The following is an 18,094-nucleotide window of genomic DNA, read 5'->3' as shown; positions in this document are numbered from 1 at the left end:
GAAAACTCTGAAATCTTAAGGCAAAAGAAACCATTCCTCTTTCTAAGTTAATTATCTCAGGCATATTGTCATAGTGACATACAACTGATAACAAAGATCATTCTCAAAGGATGATATGAGGAGAGGATAGAGAAGATGTCAAGGGTAAAGAAAAAGGTCTGAAAGAAACTGCATGAGCAGAGGGTCTCTGGTGGCATTGTATAGCACAAGCTTGGGGCACTCAGAGGAGGACAGTTTGTTTTTCAAGTGTCAGGGAAGTGGGAAAGGGAAGGTGGAAGAGGATGCCATTAGTTTTGTCCTACAAAGCCTTGAGCACACTGGAAACACTTGGAGACACCATGATTGTTGATGGTTTCCTCTGCTGTAATTTTTGCCACCTTTCTGCTATGATTTGGATTTGTTCTCCAAGAGTTCATGTATGGAAACACAATCCCCATTTTGAGTTATTAAGGGGGTGGAAACTTAATCTGACTATGGTGTTTAGAAGTGGGGTTCTTTTTTTTTCTTTTATTATTCATATGTGCATACAAGGCTTGGGTCATTTCTCCCCCCTGCCCCCACCCCCTCCCTTACCACCCACTCCATCCCCTCCCTCTCCCCCCCACCCTTTCAATACCCAGCAGAAACTATTTTGCCCTTATTTCTAATTTTGTTGTAGAGAGAGTATAGGCAATAATAGGAAGGACCAAGGGTTTTTGCTGGTTGAGATAAGGATAGCTATACAGGGAGTTGACTCACATTAATTTCCTGTGTGTGTGTGTTACCTTCTAGGAGCTCCCTCCATCCCTGCCATGTTTGAATCCTGGTGGCTTCAAAAGAAGAAAAAGAAATGAGACCAGAAGAGTCATATGCACACACATGTATTCCCTGTTTCTTATCATGTGATGCTCCATGCTGCCTTTGGACTTTGCCAGCAAGGCCATCAGTATGGACAGTCCCTCAATGTTGGACCAGAAATATGGAGCCTAAACAAATTTCTTTTCTTTATAAAGTTACTCAGCCCCAGGTACTTCATTATAGTCATGGAAAACAGACTAATACACCTTGTGTTTACCTAAACTAGCTTGATGAGATTTATGAACCCAAAAGCTCATTCTTGTTTTAAAGGCTGTTGGTTTGTGATATAAACTTTCTCATTTCCCTCCCATTTTTGTATCCTCATTTTGTGAATCCTCAATAATTCACCTTTATTCTGTATTTCCATCCATTCATTACATTCTTTTCTAAAAGGACGTGAATGTGTTAGACGGAATTGAGGCCCCAATGTGTTGAAAAGAGAGTTAACTTATTGCAAACAACCTTAAAATAGTAATTAATCCATTTGTGTTATTACTTGTCACATATTTTCTATATTAAAGGTATGATGAAGGGGATACAAAGCATAGTTTGTCTTGGTCTTTATACAAAATTCAGTCCCTTTGGAAAAACATCTGGAATCAATGTGGATGCTAAAACTGTTAGCTCATACACACACTCCAGAGTTTCATTTGCTCTTTCATGATAAAAATTTTCCTTTTACAGTTGCCCAGATCTACACGTGTATTATTCAGGATCAGATGAAGCATGGACACCATTTGTGGCCACATCCTCTGAAAACCACTCTAAGTGGGTTTCCAGAGCCTTTAAAAATAAGCTGGATTCTGGCAACACTTCCAAGCATGGGAGGGAAAAAAGCAACAACTTAGTCTTTTGAAAATAGTTTTAATTTTAGTCTTCTCTTCCTACTTTTACTCCCTTATGGATCCAGTCAGTATATTTGTAGAGCTAATATTCTGAATTTTCTATTTTTTGATTGGTCCAAGTTGACCATTAGATTTCAATTCTTCAACTACAAAAATCCTATTTTCTGTAATTGTTCTGATCTCTTAAAAGAGCTTAGTTTTGTGTTTTCTGTATGCTGCAAACCAATTTGTGGTGCTGATTGAACCTCCCCATACTGTGACTGGACCATTTATTAGTCACCCCCAGGCAGTAGAGTACTTCCCATCCAGTGGCGACATTAGAACAAGTTGCTTCCGCATGGCTGTAAAGCCTGTTGCCATAGCAATGGAGCTGTCTTGGTCAGCTGGGATGGAAGTTACTCAGTTCTGTCAGCAGTCATTCTTACCTTTGGGGTGTCACAGGAAGAAGCATCTGTGTGCTTGCTAGAAATGCTTACTCCTAGACCCTTTCCTTAGCATTCTGATTCAGGATGTTTGAAGGTGAGCCTTCATTTATTACCATCTTTCAAGGAAATGGCGATTCAGGTGGCCCATAACCCCATCATCAGGAAGACTGTGGACAGCGCCTACATATGGCTGAAGTTACATCCCTAGAGAGTGCTAATATTTGTTTGCATTGGGCCAGCTAAAGACTGCCCCTCTAAAGTCGCTGGAGAAAAAGGCATTCTGCCTTCTCCAGGATCTTATATGGGAGCATCTGCCACACATATGCTTTGTGTTTACTCTTTAGTCTTTCAGGGTAAGATCCCTCAATTCCAAAAATAAGGTCATCTGTTAGTAATTCCCTGCTTCAATTGGCAAATGACTTACCAAGGCCCTGCAACTGAAATTAGCATATGCGTCTATGAGGTTTGTTTCCTTCTGCCTGGTACTTCCTGAGATATCTCATCATGGTGTGTCTATGCAGAAGGTAGGGAAATAGAATTGCTAAGAAACCCCTTTGCAATAGCAGCCTCTTCAACAAAAACTGCTGGGAAAACTGGTTAGCAGTCTGCAAAAAACTGAAACTAGATCCATGTATATCACCCTATACCAAGATTAACTCAAAATGGATCAAGGATCTTAATATCAGACCCCAAACTCTTAAGTTGATACAAGAAACAGTAGGAAATACTCTGGAGTTAGTAGGTATAGGTAAGAACTTTCTCAATGAAACCCCAGCAGCACAGCAACTAAGAGATAGCATAGATAAATGGGACCTCATAAAACTAAAAAGCTTCTGTTCATCAAAAGAAATGGTCTCTAAACTGAAGAGAACACCCACAGAGTGGGAGAAAATATTTGCCAGCTACACATCAGACAAAGGACTGATAACCAGAATATACAGGGAACTTAAAAAACTAAATTCTCCCAAAACTAATGAACCAATAAAGAAATGGGCACGTGAACTAAACAGAACTTTCTCAAAAGAAGAAATTCAAATGGCCAGAAAACACATGAAAAAATGCTCACCATCTCTAGCAATAAAGGAAATGCAAATTAAAACCACGCTAAGATTCCACCTCACCCCTGTTAAAATAGCTATCATCAGTAACACCACCAACAACAGGTGTCGGCGAGGATGCGGGGAAAAAGGAACCCTCTTACACTGTTGGTGGGAATGTAGACTAGTACAACCACTCTGGAAAAAAATTTGGAGGCTACTTAAAAAGCTGGACATCGATCTACCATTTGATCCAGCAATACCACTCTTGGGGATATACCCAAAAGACTGTTACTCCAGAGGCACCTGCACATCCATGTTTATTGCGGCACTATTCACAATAGCCAAGTTATGGAAACAGCCAAGATGCCCCACCACTGACGAATGGATTAAGAAAATGTGGTATCTATACACAATGGAATTTTATGCAGCCATGAAGAAGAACGAAATGTTATCATTTGCTGGTAAATGGATGGAATTGGAGAACATCATTCTGAGTGAGGTTAGCCTGGCCCAAAAGACCAAAAATCGTATGTTCTCCCTCATATGTGGACATTAGATCAAGGGCAAACACAACAAGGGGATTGGACTCTGATCACATGATAAAGTGAGAGCACACAAGGGAGTATGAGGATAGGTAAGACACCTAAAAAACTAGATAGCATTTGTTGCCCTCAATGCAGAGAAACTAAAGCAGATACTTTAAAGCAATTGAGGCCAATAGGAGAAGGGGACCAGGAACTAGAGAAAAGGTTAGACCAAGAAGAATTAACCTAGAAGGTAACACACATGCACAGGAAATCAATGCGAGTCAACTCCCTGTATAGCTATCCTTATCTCAACTAGCAAAAACCCTTGGTCCTTCCTATTATTGCTTATACTCTCTCTACAACAAAATTAGAGATAAGGGCAAAATAGTTTCTGCTGGGTATTGGGGGGAGAGGGAGGGGGAGTGGGTGGTAAGGGAGGGGGTGGGGGCAGGGGGGAGAAATGAACCAAGCCTTGTATGCACATATGAATAATAAAAGAAAAATGAAAAAAAAAAAAGAAACCCCTTTGCAAAGGTTAACTCTTCCTCATTATGAGAAAGTAATTCCTGGGGGCTGGACTAGGAGGGCATTTATGAATTTGAGAGTTCTCTTGATCTGTGCTGGATCTTAAGTTTTTTAAGGGATGAGGACCAAGCATGAGAGAATGGAAGTAATGACTTCTTTGTTGAAAATAGCCATAAGCTACATAACAACATTTTGATTAATAATCGACTGTGTATATAATGGCGGTCCCATTAGAGTGTATTGCTTAGTGATATTTTAGCCATCCTAGTTTGTACGATGCACTCTGTGCTTTTCCTACAAGGATGAAACATTTCTTGGAATGACACATTTCTTGGAATGTCCTTAAGTGACACATGACTATAGTGATCAGTATCTTTGCAGTGTGTATCATCTACTCTTCTGTCCATGTGCTTTCATCTTTGTTAGCTATTTTGTAAATTTCTAGAGAAGGTGAAACTCTGATTTGGCAATTAGCTAATTGTAAAGGGGGCAAAGTGGAGTGGGGGTAGTTATAGTGTCTGCATTGATGTTGAAGTGCAGGTAAAGCTTAGGCCCTACTATTGCAAAAACCTATAGCAGCCACCTTTGATGGAGAAATGTCTATCAATTAATTTGTCAACAACTCGTCTTGTCAAATTACTCTTTTTTTCTTTTCACAGGTACTAATAAATTCAGCCAAATAAATTTTAACATGCATCTATTGAAAACAGCAACCATGTCTTAGACATTGTACTAGGTTCTATCTGAAATAGAGATTTTAAAACAGTATTTGCTTTTTATTCAAACTTCACCTTTTTCCTCCCCAATAAAATTGCTCAAACAGGACTTCACGGGGCATATAGCAAATACGTCAGTTTGGAACCTAAGATCCATACAATGCAGGACCAGATAAATGCTTCCTTTTCAGTTCTCAGTGAGGACAGAGAATCGTTAATTGTACTTCATTTTATGAAGGAGAACTATCCTTCAGAGCCTCCAAAACTCTTAGTAAAGTGCTCTCCATCTTAAATCTCTTTTTCAAGCAAAATAAATTCAGATGCCTTTGATCTTTCCCTTTTGGTGTGGGTTTTCAACTTTTCCAGCCCTTACAACTTTGAAATATAGTTTGCTGTAAGCTGTAAACTGAGGCAAAGTTTTGCCTGGAAAACACATGGTTACTTGGAAATGACTTCAACAGTCACAAAATGCAAGTGAATAAGCAGTGTAGAGGAGAAATGGCACCAGTGTGGGCTTTGAAGCCAGATAAGTATAGATTCAAACCTCAACTTGGCCAACTAGTACTTATTGGAAAATGTACATGTTTCTTAATATCTGAGCCTCAGTTTCTTCTTCTATGAGAGGGCATCTTAATAGCTCCTTGAGGGGGTCATTGTGATGGTTAAATGAGATGTTTAGTATAAAACACCTGGTTAAAAAATGTTTCAGCTTTCCTTTCCCAGCTTTTGTGTAGCCCAAATAAGAATGTTGCATAAAGATGGAAATGCATTCAGGGAAGACTATATATCAAGAGAAGATGAGGGAGTTTGGAGTCAAATGACCTTGATTGTTGATTACTCATGGAGTTATCACTTGGTTCTAAGATTTCAAATGAGGCTTTGGAAATGTGTTGGGCATTATAACTAAAAGTGATATCAAACTCTTGGATATTTCCATTACTGTTCGGCCACCCATCACCCAGCTCTCCTTCCCCACATTCTTTCTTTGAAGTAAAATATTATAGAAATAAGGTACATGGCCAGATGAATTTCTAAAGCTACAATGGGTGACTGTACAGAAATTCTTAGTTAGAACTGTATATAAAAATCACCTGGAAGCTTCTTGGGACTATACATTCTGGCCCTACTTCAGACCTAGTAAATCCCATCTTGGCCTGGGTTGTTGGCACTGGGATCCTGGTAATAATCATGGCTTCAGGGCAGTATTCACAAACCTGAGCATGCCTCAGAGTCACCTGGAGGGCTTGCCATCCTTCCCCTGGACACTGAAACTGTTGGTTAGGGGTGGAGCCTGAGAATTTGCATTTCTAACAAATGAGGCCTATGCCACTTATCTACAGCTCACCTTTTGAGGATCACTGATTTAAGGCTTCTTATTACACTAATGAAATAGGAATTTCATTCTAGTAAAACCTAAACCATTTACAGCAGTCCATCCATGATTCTTTGGTGGGAAGGTAGTCAAAGATATTCCATGGATGTCTGAAACCATGGATAGTGCCATACTCTGAAGGTATTAGCTTTCCATTGCTTTACCAAATACATGAAATAAGTCAGCTGACAAGGAAGCTCATGGTCTCAGAGATTTTGGTCCTTTGGGCCTATGGCAACACAGAACCTAATGGCAGAAGTATGTGGCATAGGAAGACTGAAGACTGATCATATCATAGTGGCCAGGAAGGAGAGATGGAGGAAGATATATATATATATATATATATATATATATATATATATGGAGAGAGAGAGAGAGAGAGAGAGAGAGAGAGAGAGAGAGAGAGAGAAGAAAAGGAACAGGAAAGAGAAAGAAAGAAAGGGGAGACCAGGTCTCATTATCTCCTTTAAAGGCACACCCCTAATTACCTAACTTTTCTTCCACCACTACACCCCACCTACTAAAGGTTCTCCTGCCTTCCAATAGTACCATGAGCTGGGGGCCAATCTTCAACACCTGGGCCTTTCCAGGTCATTTGAGATCCAAACTATACACTAAATATATTACATTTTTCCTGTACATGAATAACTATGTTAAAGTTTAATTTATATATTAGGCACAATGATAGACAGTGTGGCATATACCTATAGTCCCAGTTACTTGAGAGGCTAAGACGAGAGGATCACTTGATCCCTGGAGTTACAGATCAGCCTGGCAGCATAGTGAGACCAAGACTCATGTAAGTAATTTTACAATAAAGTCACCTGCACACCCATGCTTATTGTAGCATTATTCACAATAGTTAAGCTATGGAAACAGCTAAGGTGCCCCACTACTGATGAGTAGATTAAGAAAATGTGGTGTTTATATGCAATGGAATTTTATTCAGCCACAAAGAAAAATGAAATTTTGTTGTTTGCAGGTAAATGGATGGAACTGGAGAACAACATCTTAAGTGAAATTAGCCAGGCTCAGAAGGCCAAAAGCTGCATGTTTTCTCTCATATGTGGAATATAGACCCAATGCAAACACAAGCAATATTATGAAAAACAGGTTATGCTAAGGGGAGGTCACATATGAAAGGAAGGGTAAAAGAAGGAAGTTAAGAAGGTGAATATGGTAGATGTATTTTCTATACAGGAATGGATATAGAATTTTTGAACCTGTAGAAATTACCATAAGAAGGGGACTAAGATAGAAAGGAGAAACATAGAAGGATGAACTATTTTGGGTTATAATACATATACACATGGAAATGTCACAATGAAACACCCTTAAACAAACAAAAATGTCATTTTTTTTAGAAAAACAGAGAACAGGAAGGCAAAATAAGTCCTGTCTGGGGAAGTAGGTACCAATAGGATGGGGGAAAATATAAGGAAAGAGGGTCAGGGGGTGAATATGGTGGAAATATTCTGTGCACATGTATATAAATGAAAAAAATGAGACCTGCTGAAACTATTCCAGGAATTGGGGGGGGAGTTAAAGGAGAATGATGGAGGAGGTGAATTCAACTGGGATATATTATAATAAATGTTACAACAACCTAGTTAACGATTAAGCTAGTCAGAGTGTAGAAATTACGTCAAGGGAAAGATAACAGGTGATTAAAACCCCTAAGTAACTACTCAACAACACATGAGCAAAGCACAAAATAGAAACATGGGGAGAAAAAGAAGGCAGGGGAATATGACTCTTCATAAGACTAACAATAACATAATAGAGGATTTAGGGAAAGTGAAGGGGAGGAATCCCCAATAGATGACTTCAGAAGAATGACAAGAATGTTCAGTGAGCTTAAAGAGGTCACACAAAAACAACTCAATGAATCCCAAGAGAACATAGGTTAAAAAACTCAAGAAGACACAAAAACAACTAAATGAACTTGAGGAGGATTTCAGTAAACTTTGAAATGAAACTAATGAGATTTAAAAAAAAAGAGATAAATGAAGGAAAAAGATAGCACAAGATATGAAAGAGGAGTTTAACAAAAATAATGAAAGTCTCAGAAAAACAATGAACAGAAATCCTGGAAATAAAAATTTCCTTAAGTCAAACAAAAAATACAGTTGAAAGCCACTCCAGCAGACTAAAACTAGTGGAAGACAGAATTTCAGGGCTCAAAGACAAAATTGATATTAAAGAAAAAAGCAGAAGAATACTTAGACAAAAGACTCAAGAACTGCAAAAAGAATATGCAAGAACTCTGCAACTTTGTCAAAGACCAAACCTGCAAATCATGGGCATCAAAGAAGCAGGAGAGGTGCAAGCCAAAGGTATAGGCAATATATTCAAAAAAATAATTGCAGAAAATTCCCCAGATCTTGAGAAAGAGATGCCTATCCAGGTATAGGAAGCCTCCGGGATACCAAACAGACATGGCCAAAACAGAACCTCTCCACAGTATATTATAGTTAAAACAATTAGCACAGAGAACATGGGAAGAATATTGAAGGCTGTAAGAGAGAAAAATCAAATAACATATAAAGGTAAACCGATCAAAATAACAGTGGATTTCTCAACAGAAACTTTAAAAGCAAGAAGGGCATGGAATGTGGTATTTCAAGCACTGAAAGAAAAAAAATTGCACTCCTAGGATACTCTATCCAGCAATGCTATCATTCAAAATTGAAGGAAGAATAAAATTCTTCCATGATCAACAGAAACTAAAACCAAACCACCAATACAGAAGATCCTGAAAGGAATCCTACACACAGAGGATGAAGACAAACATAGCCATGAAAGGATGATAATTTTTAAACTACAAGAGAAGAGCAGATAAGTAATCAGAGAGTAGCATAGAATTAGATGCACACACACAAACCCTTACGCAACAAAAACAACTAAATGGCAAGAATCACCATGTATCTCTCAATGTTAACACTGAATGTTAAGAGCCTCAACTTCTTCATGAAAAGACACAGATTGGCAAACTGGATTATAAGGGAAGACCTGACAATCTGTTGTTTACAGGAAGCCCACCTTAAGGACAGAAACAAACATTGCCTTAGTGTGAAAGAGTGGAAGAAGATTTATCAAACTAATGGCTCCAGAAAACAGGAAGAGTAGAAATTATATCAGATAAAGTAGATTTCAAAACTAAATTAGTCAGAAGAGACAAAAAAAGATCACTCCATACCAATAAAAGGAGTAACACATCAAGAGAAAATAACAATTGTTAACTTACATGCGTCCAGTATCAGTGCACCCAACTTCATTAAACATACACTACTGCACTTAAAAACACAGTAGACTCCAACACAGTGGTGGTGGAAGACTTCAATACTCCTCTATCATCAACACATAGGTCATCCAGACAAAAAAATCAATGAAGAAACTCTAGAATTGAATGGCACCATAGATCAAATGAACCTGGCAGATGGCTACAGAGTATTCCAACCTGCAGTGGCACAATATACAGTCTTCTCAGCAGCCCATAGAACTTTCTCTAAAATAAACCATATCCTAGGGCGCAAAGCAAGTCTCAACAAATATAAGAAAATTGAAATAGCTCCCTGCATGCTGTCTGACCACAATGCAATAAAACTACAACTCAACAATAAAAGAAACAGCAGAAAATTCTCAAACACTTGGAAACTGAACAATACATTGCTCCATGATCAGTGGGTCATCAAAGAAATAGGGAGGAAACAAAACATTTTCTGGAATTTAACGAGAATGAAAGTACAACCTATCAGAGTCTTTGGGACATAGCAAAGACAGTCATAAGGGGAAAGTTTATAGCCATGAATGCATATATTAAAAACACAGAAAGAGTTCAAATAAACGACCTAATGCTTTATCTAAACTCCCAGAAAAACAAGAGCAAGTTAAATCCAAAACTAGCATAAGGAGACACATAATAAAAATAAGGGCCAAAATCAATGAAATAGAGACCAAGAAAAAACCATACAAAGAATCAATGAAACAAAAAGCTGGTTCTTTGAAAAGATAAATAAGATTGACAAACCCCTGGCAAATCTGACTAACATAAGAAGGGAAAAGACATGAATTAATAAAATTAGAAATGAAAGAGGGGAGATAACAACAAACACCAAGGAAATCCAGGAAATCATTAGGAACTGCTTTGAAAACTGATGTTCAAATAAATTGGAAAATCTGGAAGAAATGGACAAATTTCTAGACACATATGACCATCCGAAATTGAATCACATGTTTTCTCTCATATGTGGAATATAGACCTAATACAAATACAGCAATATTATGGAAAACAGGCTATGCTAAAGGGTGGTCACATACGAGAGAGGATGGGTAAAAGAAGGAAGTTGAGAACGTTAATATGGTTGATGTACTCTCCATACAAGATTGAATATAGAATTGTTAAACCTGTTGAAGCCACCGTAAAAAAGGAGACTAAGGTAGAAAGAAAAATTGAGAAGAACCAATGTGGGATGAAATGTCACAAGGACACTCCCTGTGTAGCTATTTTAAACATCCCCAAATGTCATTTTTTTCTCTTTTACAAAATTGGAGAACAGGAGAGCAGAACAGATCCTGCCGGCAGGGGGATGGGTGGTTGGTACCCGTGGAAGGGGGGTAGGATGTGGGGAATGGGTGTAGGAGGGTGAAAATGGTGCAAATACTGTGCATACATGTATGTAAATGGAAAAATGAGACCTGTTGAAACTATTCCAGGAATTAGGGGCCAGGGGAGTAAAGGAGAATGATGGAAGGGATGAATTCAACTATGATATATTTGATATATTGTAAGATTTTTTGTAAATACCACAATGTACCCCCACTCAGCACAATAAAAAATTTGTAAATGTCACAATGTACACAATAATAAAAATAAGGTACAATCCCCCCAAAACAGGAATATAAGTCAGGCACAGAAAAAAATTAACAATAGCTATTAATTAAGTAGAAAAATTATAATAATACAATGTAACAAGTCATTTAAAACAAGTTATTTCTGGAATTTTCTATTTAATATTTTCAGACTATGGTTGACAGTGGGGAACTGAAACTACAGAATGTGAAACCACAATAAGTGACAACTACTGTACTGTACTTTCTGACCCAAAAGGACAGTCTAAGAAAAAAGGTATAAATAAACCTTTTAGGGAAAGTGAAAGAAAACAGTCATCCAAAGCTCGGGGATGGTAAGCATAAGAGGTGAAAATTACTGTCTTCAGTACTGTGGAGATATTTTGCTTGTTATTTTATAAGACTGACTCAGTGGTTCACAGAAAACATGGACTTTGCGCCTTCCTAGTGAAGGGTGGGCTGTGAATCCCAGGTCAGCCACCTCCAGAAAGGGGGCCTGCCCTTTAGGTCCTCGGTGTCTGACCTCCAGATTGACTCTGGAGATCTTAGACACAGAGTCTGAGGTAAAACCACAGACCAAATACCGTCTCATGGTGCTGGAGTGGGATGAGTTCTCCTGGCTTGTGCATGGACGTTTATGAGCTTTTTATTTGTTTTTTTAATAGACTTTAGTTTTTATTTGTAGACTTTATATTTTTAAATCAGTTTTAGATTCAGAGTAAAATTTAGAAGAGGATCCAGAGATTTCCTACATATCTCCTGTCCCCTACCCCATTATAGCCTTCCTTATTGTCAACATTCCCTCACTAGAATGGTACATTTGTTACAACTAACGACCCAACAGTGACAAATCATTGTTGCCCAAGGTCCTTTTTTTTACATTAGGCCACATTCTTGGTGTTAGTAAGTCTTATGGTGCTGAACAAATGCACAAAAACATGTACCCACGATTATAATATCATAAGGAGTAGTTTCAGTGCCCTCAAACTCTATGCTCTGCCTATTTACCACCCCCCACACTGGTTTTTAAGAACGAAAATGAAAGAGACTCAGAACACAACAGATGAAAACCAGATTTTTCTGCTCTGCTTCTAGACAAGCAGGAAAAGAGTTTAGGAAGCAATATTTTGAGTTATGAAAGGTAAAAGAATGAAACAATGAACAGTTTTTTTAATTTACTTTTTTGGTGTGGAAGCTGTGGAAATCAACAACCTGAGCCTTCCAGCATCAGTTAAATGCAAATGTGATTCTCAGGGTTGCAGCCTCTGCAGAAGGGCTGGCTTCTTTGTGTAAAATATCATCTTCCTCTTTGGGAACCATCTTCAAACAATTCCTCAAAATATGGATTTTTAATGGAGTTGAAAGATAAAGCCATAATTTTCCTACTGATGAAAAATGAGACGATGAATGTTTCAGAACACATTCAAAAGAAGTGAATAGAATTTTGAGCACTGGGAAAAAGAAGCATAAGAAGAATCTGGGAGCTGATGTTCTGCTATGTCTCTCTCTCTCTCTCTCTCTCTCTATAAATATATATATATATATTTCTATATCTAGATATAGTGATATAGATATGAAGGACTAGCAGAATGTTTGGTTATTTTGTCAGTGGGTAAATTATTCAGTTTGTTGATTATTTGTCACAGAATTTTCATCCCAATATGGTTTCTTCAGCTTGTTCTGCCTGTAATTAGTTAGCAGTTGTTTGGGGAATGCAAACCAACTCTAATATTAGTTCCAGGAAAACACAATCACCAAGGTAAACCTGCAGCTGCTGCAAGAATGAATGTGTCCCAGAGCCAGATGCCACTGGGTTTTATATTGGATGTGGTATGGGATTATTCAAGCTATAAAAATGCAGATAACCAGGAATGAAATGGAATTTTTCCTCCTAGCATGTGAGACTTCCTCTTGGTCCTCTTCTTATAGCCCTGCTTGGCAACAGGCTACTTTCCTACTCAAAACCCTCCAAGCTTCCTGAGCTGGGAAGTGAACTGGGATTTCTGTGCAAGTGTGTGCCTCTGTGGCAGGCCACACCTCCAGCCACATTGAGCTTCCCCTTACAGTTATTGTTAATTGCAATTTCAGGAGAGGTCTTCAAATAGCCCTTATGGATCACAGGCAAAGATAACTCTGTCCCCAGGAAATTGTGTACATGTGAGTCAGCAGAGAATAGTGATATTCAGTTGAAGTTGAGCTAGCAATAGAAATGTATTTTTCAGCAGAACAACTGCAAATTGAAATTGAGACGCCTCAGGAAAATGACTCAAACTTTCCTCAGGTTCCCTACTCCTATCACTTAGGACTGGGTTCAGCGGCATGTGGCAGAATACCCAAAATAACAGAGTGTAAAAAGACTTGAGCAAAACCCCTGAAAGGGCAAAGTCCATTTCCCTCTTATGTAGCAGGTGGTTTCTTGAAGTGATCACAGTCACAGGCTCCTGCTATCTTGATGCTCAGCTATGCACAACAGGTGGTTTTCACTGCTATGGTCGCTCAGGTTCCAGTCACTATATCCACCTTTAGCTGGCAAAAAACCCAGAAGGGTCAAAGAAGGGCATGTCCGTGCCATGTAAGTATATTCTTGGAAGTTGCCCAGGACTCTTCAGCTTACATCCAATTGGCCAGAAGACAGGCACACGAGCACATCTAGCTGCAAGAGTGGCTGAGAAGTCTATATTCTGGGTAGCCTTGTGCCCAGTTAAAAATGGGGGATTCTGTTACCAAGAACGAAGAGGAAAACAAATATCAAAAGATAATTAACTGTGTCTGTCACACACTGCTTACCTTCTTTTAAGGGCAAAGCAAACAGACCTCTAGCAGGGATGGTTTTATATTACAGGTTGTTCTTAGGTTTCAGAAGAAGGGAAAGCCTGTTCTCTTTCATTGCTTCTCTCCTTGTCCCCTCTCCTCTTTTGCCCTCCTTTCCCAGTGCCCTTACCTCAAGGAGCAGCTATGGGCCCAGACCACTTTGTAGGACTTATGAGGAAAACTTGGGAGTCTTTGAAGTAGAAAAAAATTGAGAGTCTGGTTTAGCATACTTTTTATGGCTACCACCACCATCCATTGTCTTTGAGCATTTTGCACCTAAGTTGTTGAAAACTGGTGATAATGCAAATTATTTTTGCTTATAGAAATGCAAATTGGTTGTGTCTGGTGGAGTGCAAGTGGGCTTTGTCTCATTTTGTATCTATCTGTAATTTCATTTCAGTGTTCTACATCTTCCTATGTAAGTGTGGGAGCTTTGAATTCTCCCTTGAACAGATTGCAACATATTCCTGGTTCCATCATGACTTAGTGAGTGAGTTAAATAATATCTTTGGTATGTGTTCACTTTGTATCTTCAAGAGAGTCGTGTTTATGTCCTGTTTTAAAAATTATCCTTGAACAGAATCTTGAGCCTGGTTCTGGGCCTGGTGTTTTGGTATACTCTGATATTCTTGGTCCTCTTCATGCCGCCCAAACTATTCCCCTGGGGTCTTTCATGTACTCTGTCTTGCTTTTAGAAAGCAACTTAAAATGTAACATCAATAATTATAATAATGACAACACTATTTACTGAGACACCTTACACATTTTACCTGCCTCACCTCATCCTGCTGAGATACATTAGACCATTTTATAGGTATGAAAGCTGAGGCTCAGAGTGGTTCAATATTTTTCCCAAATTCACATCTGGAATGTGGAAGAGACTAGACCTGACTCAGGTCAAACAGCCAAATCAATATTCATTTCCCAATTTTCTGGGTTTAAGAATTAATGGCCAGAAATGACCACTATTGCTACCCTTTTCAGGGATACTTGCACATTAACAGTCTTGTGACACAAAACTTTCACAAAAATGGGTAAATCTCTAATAGTGGGACTCTGCTGTTGATGAAGAGATGCTTCCTCAGGAGGCCATTTCAATCACCACATAGATGGTTCCCTGCCTATTTAGCTTATGACTAGAACTCACTCTACCAGTGACTATTGGGCATGGTGAAAAGAGCCTTGGGAAAGCACAGGTTTCCCACACCTGGGCAACCACTGCACAGTCGTCAAACCATCTGGAGAGGGGCGATAAGGGGAGGGCCTCGATTTCATGCCACCTAGTAACCTCACCCTATTGGATAGTAAAACCTCAAGCTCCAATGCTTGGATGTAGACTGTCCTTATCCAACTGTCTGCCTCACCCCTCTAAGTTTACTGTCACTAATTAGACAATCAGTTCTTATCCAGCTTATCACCTCGTGCCTTCAGATATGCTTTCACTTTGCTAAAATATCATTCCTTGTAATCTGCTTTTTAAAAAATGTCCTGGAGGCTGGAGACCTGGCTTCTACCTCCAACTCTGTTATAGGACATACAATGGTGGAGTTGAGAAGGGCTTCATTACTCATTGCTTATGTCACAGACAAAGGAACTGAAGTCAGAAGCATTTCTGACTTGAAGGGGATCTGCTTGCTAACACAACATGTGGCATGGAAAGGATTTCTGTGGCAGTGATGAAGATACAAGGAGACACAGCCAAGAAAGAGAAAGTGGAAAGTGTTTAAGACTTGGACTTGGAAGACTTGGGTTTAAGGGCCAACACTCCTGGGTGATATTAGATATATTACTTTGGGTTTTTTTTCACCCAGGGGATCTCATCTTTAAAGTCAAGGATATATGGTTTCTAGGATCTTTCTAGGACTAAAATCTTTGACTCTCTGAAGTAAATACACTGCAGAGTTTGTTATTGTTGACTATAAACCTTATTATGTGTGAAGAACAGCCAACTATCTCTTTTGTTCCACCACTGTACTTGGAATGCCACATAATTCCCTTCTTTAACATTTTTAATAATCTCTGAAGTAGATTAAGAGAGTATTCCTATTCTGATTTTAGAGATAAAGGATTTGAGGCCAAGTGGTCTGCCCAGTGACATGTCTTACTTCCATATCCTTACAAGTGGATTTTTGGTGGGAGGATCTCTTGAACATGTTGATATATCATAGGACTTGGGCCCTTTGGGAAGTGCTAAGTCCTCAAGCTGTAATGAGAATTAAGCATGCTTTCTAAATATAGTTTTAGTAATTTTCAGTCCAAATATTTGAAACAATTATTTGAAGGAGTTCTTTAGCTAGGAAGGAAATCTTTGGCTTCTTCTCCAAAATGGTATTAATAACACCTGCCTCAAAAGGGTGTTGTGAAGATGAGATGAGGTAGTGTGTGCAAAACACCTAGAATTCTGTTGGGCACACATTAGGCACACCCAAAGATGACCCGACTTTGTTACCATTAATGTTGTCAGTATTCTCTTCAGACGTCTTGAAAGAAATCCACTCAGGGTGCCTATCAATGAGGCTGCCTTTGCCAATAGGCATTCAACTGCAGCTCTTTGTATCAATACAATAACCCTACGAATATAGCTCACTTATCTCTAATTTAAAATCAAATAAATTCCTCTGGAGGGAAATAACCACCTAGTAGCACAGAGAATACAAACATAATCATCGACTTGGGCAAGAGGCACACCTGTCTCGTTAATTTAAGCTGTTGGATTTTATGGAGTGTTTTCAGCCTGCAGGACTTCACAGAATCATAGGGATTTTTAAAAGCTACTTTCTTTTTTTTTTTTAAGCTTAAAACAGACACATTTAAACTAAATATTTCAAGCAGAATGGAACTTTTAAAAATGAAAACTGCTGTGTATTCTGTTTCTTCCTCTGACCCCCCAATCCCACCCACAAGAAATGTCATTTTTGGAATCCATCTAGGAATTTTTGATGCATATATATTATACATACATTTCTTTATAGATAAATTTATCTCTTCTTTGAAAAAAAACATGAATAGGCTCATGTTATTCTGTATCTTGTTTTTTTTCTCTTAATAATAGATCTTGGGTAACTGGGGATATGACTCAGTGATAGAGTACTTGCCTAACATGCATGAGGCCCTGGGTTCCATTCCCAGTACTGCCCCTCCTCCAAATAATGCATCCAAATAAGATTATTCTATATGAGCACATCTTTATACATTTTGTTCTTTTTAACAACATAGTATTCCAGGTATGAATATACCATAATTTATTTAATCTTCCCTCACTGATAGTTACTTAGGTTGTGAAAATATTACTACAATTGAATGTATATTAATAAAGCATTATTTTTGTTATCTGTACTGTGTAACTAGCCTGTTACTCTGTACTTAATGGGTGATCAATGACAGCTACTTGAATGAATGAATCTAATGGATAAATTGGAATTAGTGGGGCCAGGCAGACCTTGGCGAGGGACCAGCTTGCAAACTGGGGGTGATGTGTGTATCTGCATGAGGGACAGTAATGAGGAGGGAGATATGAAAAAGAGGATAGAAAGCACAGTTTTGAACAGAAAAATCTGTCAAGGATTGTGCTTGACCTCCAAAGGGAAGTCAGAGAAGCCTAAGCAAAAGGCATTTATGTATTCTTACTTCTTTTTTCCACCAGACCATACTTGGAATAATTTCTTTGTACTGATCAGATGAGTAAAGTGAGACACAATCTGCATTCCACAAATCCCATGACACAGAGCATGCACAGCTAAATTCTCAACATTACAAAGTATAGGGTTTGATATTCTCAAGAGGAAACATGTTAAAGGCACACTGCCATTTAAAGGATTTTGATTGATGTTCACTGTATTCTCTTTGCATTCTCTGAAGACCTTTATTTGCTCACTCCACAAAGGTAGGGACTACTAACATTAAACATACACCTGTTTACAGTAGGTTTAGGCTGACCCTTGAACAATCACTTGGCTGTGGATTTGACTATTCATAAGAGTAGAGAAAAAAACCAAAACGAAAACAAAAACTAAACCAAACAAAAACTCCTCTGGGAACTATATTCCTTGTAATGTAGAACTGAAAATTGTTCTTTGCATTATTATTTCACAGCTGGGTCAATTCAGTGTTCCTTAAAATTTAACTCTAAATTGTGCTTTTAGATT

General features: G+C 38.5%; 1 long non-coding RNA gene across 2 annotated transcripts in view; it reads left to right on the top strand.

The window, feature by feature from the left end:
- Positions 1-1,367, top strand: part of LOC141419742 (uncharacterized) — a 30,007-nt gene extending 28,640 nt beyond the window's left edge. For both annotated transcript variants that reach the window (XR_012444403.1, XR_012444404.1), the window contains one exon: positions 772-1,367. This is a non-coding gene — a long non-coding RNA (uncharacterized lncRNA). The remainder of the gene's footprint in view (positions 1-771) is intronic.
- The last annotated feature ends 16,727 nt before the right edge of the window (positions 1,368-18,094 follow it).

This window comes from Castor canadensis, chromosome X (assembly GCF_047511655.1).
Source record: "Castor canadensis chromosome X, mCasCan1.hap1v2, whole genome shotgun sequence".
Lineage (NCBI taxonomy): Eukaryota > Metazoa > Chordata > Mammalia > Rodentia > Castoridae > Castor > Castor canadensis.
The sequence above is the reverse complement of the archived record's forward strand: the minus strand, read 5'-3'. Positions and strand labels throughout refer to the sequence as shown.